The following is a 4,249-nucleotide window of genomic DNA, read 5'->3' as shown; positions in this document are numbered from 1 at the left end:
TCCCAGCAGCGCCTTAGTTCCCCTGTCATTGGAAACAGATAATGACCCTCCTCTCTGTTCATCCAAAAGAACCCTGGACAAAGCTCTTGATGTCTCCCCCTCCCTTCCTGATCCTCACATATCTTTTTAGGAGGCACTGATCCGAAATCCCCCCACCCATTCACAAAGAGATGGACACTGAATTAAAACTGGCTGGGTGGAGGAAGGGAAGGGGGGAGGATTTTGTGAGAAAGGCCCCATGGCTCACAGCAAATCACCCCATTTTGGTGGAAGAGATAATTTTCAGGGGACTGAAATGGCTTTCCTGGGGGTCTGAGAGAGCTAGCCTTCTTTCTTCAGGGGGAGGGAAAGGATATAAGTTCAAGGGAGATCAGTGGAGGATGGAGGTCAGGGCTGTCACCATGGCTCACTGAGGCAAACAGACAGAACTGGCCTTGCCAAGGGGCCACGCAGTACATTATGCCTGGACAAAGGGCCTCCACATGACTCACAGGGAAATTAACTGAGAATTTCTGGGGCTTTTGTTAGTCATATGAGCAGCATTAAATAGGAAGAATAGCTACTATTGAGTAAAAGAATCCCCTCTCCACACTCTAGAGTAGGAATGAGCCTTAGAGTTGCCAGGATCAGAGCCATAAAGGAAGGCGGGGAAATCAGGATTTTGTCCCAGAGGACACAGACTCTAGTCTTCCACAATGGCAAAAACAAAACTTAGAAACTCATTTTTTGTTTTGGAGATTTTTTTTTTTTGGAGGAGAGTTATAGATCTGAGATTTCATTGGAGCTCCTTATGAGGAAACTTACTCTATCAATGGAGATTCACAACCATTCTGCAACTTTTAGTGCATTCATTTGTTGAGTCATTCACCCAAATATATATTATTTATCTGTTTATCTATCTACTAAGTATCTCTCAGATCTATCCAGTTATCTATTTACCTACTAGCTCTCTCTAGTTATCTAAACACTGCCTATCTTATTTATCTACCTATTTATATGGTTATCTTTTTACTCACTACCTGTCTCTCCAGTTCTCTCTCTCCCCTCTTTCTCCCTCTCTCTCTTTCTCCTTCTCTCTTTCTCTATCTCTCTCTGTGTATCTCTCTGTGTCTCTGTATCTCTGTCTCTCTCCTTCTCTTTTTTTGCCTTATCTGTCTATCTAGGTTGTGTATCTTGTCTTGTCTGGAAATGCGGAGGTTACCCAAGGCCCCAATTCCTCTAATATGCTGGGGCTTTGACTTGCTCTATTTCCAACCTAAGCCAGGTCATCCCTTTGGGGACCCATCCCACCCTCTTGGATTTATTCTGTCTAGTATATATGTACCTTGAACACAGGTCCTGCTGATTCTCTATGGCTCTAGACACCTCTTTAGCAAGGATAAGTTAACAATGGAAGATGGCTCATGCTTTCCCCAGAATTTCCCAGCCCTACTTAGGGTAAGACTCTTCCTAGTGTGGCCGCTAGGCTTCCCACAGTGTGTTTCATTCTTCTCACCCCTCGTGCAAAACTTTCTAATTAAAGCTCCATAGATTTAGGGCTTGAAGAGGCCTTTGAGGGCATCAAGACCAACGCCCTTTTTGAGAGATGAGGAAACTGAGGACCAGAGTCATTGTCACTTAGCTGAAGGTGACGGAACCAACTAGTAGCTGAGGCAAAAATTATTACTCAGTGTCCTGACTTACAGGATTATGTGTTTTCTCTGTGGCAGGATATCTCCAGACTTGAGTAGTAGGAAACTCAAGATATAATTTTCATAATGGCAGGACTCTGGGTTAGAAGTAATAGGACATATAGACATAATCTAATGCAGGTCCTTCATTTCACAGAAGTGGAAACTGAGTCAGAGGGTCACACAAATAATGTATAATAACACTGAACTGGAAGTCAAATCTTCCACTTTCATCCAATGCTATTTCTTCTGCAGTATTCTTTCTCACTAATGCTCTGTCTCGCAGAGAGACAGACAGCCACAGAGACAGAGACAGAGAGACGGAAAGACAGAGACAGAGGCAGAGACAGAGGCAGAGACAGAGACAGAGACAGAGACAGAGACAGAGATCTGTGTGAGTATGTAGACATATGTATATAAGGTACTTAAATTACAACTGTGGATATCTATTATACCTGTTTTAAATACAAGAACAATGGAGCTCTGAAAGTTTAGGAGACTTGATCAGTCACAACAGCTAATATAAAATGTCACAACTGGACCTGAACTCAGGCCTTCCATGCTCAAGAGGCTTCCTATTGCCCTTCATGAACCTCGGATGAATGTTAAGAAGTACTGTACTGTTCATATCTACCTTCTCTTCTATGCTATATTTTTTTCTGAAAGGAGCATGAACTAATCAGGGGATGTTTATTGAGTGCCTGCCAGGTGAAGGTCACTTTGGAGCTTCATAAAGAAGGAGATGCTGGAAGGTTTCTCCCCTCTTCAATCCATCTTTCCTACAGCTGCCAAAATCATCTTACTAAAACACAAATCTGACTGTCATTTGCCTGCTCAATAATCTTTGGTGGCTCCCCAGTGCCTGTATGACAAAATCCCGATTCCTCACAAAATCCCTTCCTGGTCTAACTCTAGCCTCCTTTTCCAGCATTATTAGCCATTTTTCTCTTTCATGGACTCTGGATTCTAGAAAAATTACTTTTCATTCCCTAAATTCTTAAGTTTGTCATCTATTGTTGTGTTTCACTCCCTCCTCTATCACCTCTTAGAAACTTAAGCTTCCCTTAAGGTTCAAAATCTTTCCTTTTTTCTCATTCTAGTTTTTCCTCTAGTTCAGACTTATTATTTATTTATTTTAGTCATGAATCTTTTTGGTAGCAAAGGATCCTCTACTGGGAATAATGGTTGGTTGTTTACATCCAAAATGGAAGGAAACAATAAATTTCAGCTAAAGGCTAGTGAAAGACAAATATATACATATATATATATACACACATATATATGTATATATATATGTGTGTATATGTATATATATTATTCTTATCTAAGTTCATAGATCCCCTAAAATTTACTTACAGATTACTTAATTAACTTCAAGTTTAGAATTTCTATTATAGTTATTTTGATTTTTCCCTCCTTAAACTATCTTACACAAATATTTATTAAAGGGTTTTTTTTTCCCCTCTTCAATTGAATATAAGTCTCATAAGGGCAGAGACTATTTTCCTTTTTTAAAACAAAAATCTATTGGATCTAGCACTGTGATTTGTACATATTTGGTGCTTAATAGGTGCTTTTTGAATTCCCGTTGAGGAAAGTGAGGATTCATCTAGTTGAGAAATAAGGAAAAATACTCAGAGAGAGTGAGGGCAGGGATATATTGCATCCAGATCTAACTCTCCTTGATTCACAGCAAGTATTCTTTTGTGGGTCTAACAATGTGTTACTCAGTAATTGGGATTTAGTATACAAATCCTTTTTAATGATAGGTAGCATTACACAATCCAAACAGATGATCTTTCTTGGGTCTCTTCAGCTTAAGAAGATGGATTTTTTTTAAAAAAATAGTTTATGTTTATGATGATATCTCTCCATTCCCTTGATAAACATAGGTACCTTGCTCTAGAACTTTAATGGTTGCTACCATGTCTTAAAATATAATACATTGGAAAACACACTAGACCAGATATCAGGAAACTTGGATTCTAGTTTTACCTTGACAACTAACCATGATCTTGGGAAGGACACTTCCTTCCCCTGGGTGTTTGTGAAACGAAGAAGAACGGGCTGGATGACTTCTAATGGTCTTTCTGAGGCCATTTCTAGATGTTCCAATCTATATCTATTTCTTGCCACTGGACCCAGATGACTCTGGAGGACAGAGTAGGGCTGGTGACTTTTTTCAGCCCTCCTACACTTAAATCCAAGTCACTTGCAACTCATGACATCATTTTCCTGATGTCCGGGTCCTCTTCCAGAATGGACAAACCTCAATTGGTCTTCCCCACTCTTAGTGATTTAATCAATTTTCAAGGGTTTTTAATTATCTCTATAAATAAATGAAAAAGAATTTAAGTGCACATGATAATGTATCAGACACAGTGCTAAACACTAGGAATGCAATTATTTAAAAAAAGACATTCTGCTCTGAAGGAATTTACATCTTAAAAGAACAAAATGATAGATATAGGTGAGCGATAACCAGGGATCATAATTTTATTCATGGTAGAACCAGTTGTGAATGAGCAGGCTGGCTGACTTTCAAATCTGGAGCATGAATTTGTGGGTGGGCACAGTCA

The sequence above is a fragment of the Sminthopsis crassicaudata genome, chromosome 6 (genome assembly GCF_048593235.1).
Source record: "Sminthopsis crassicaudata isolate SCR6 chromosome 6, ASM4859323v1, whole genome shotgun sequence".
NCBI classification, from domain to species: domain Eukaryota; kingdom Metazoa; phylum Chordata; class Mammalia; order Dasyuromorphia; family Dasyuridae; genus Sminthopsis; species Sminthopsis crassicaudata.
The sequence above is the reverse complement of the archived record's forward strand: the minus strand, read 5'-3'. Positions refer to the sequence as shown.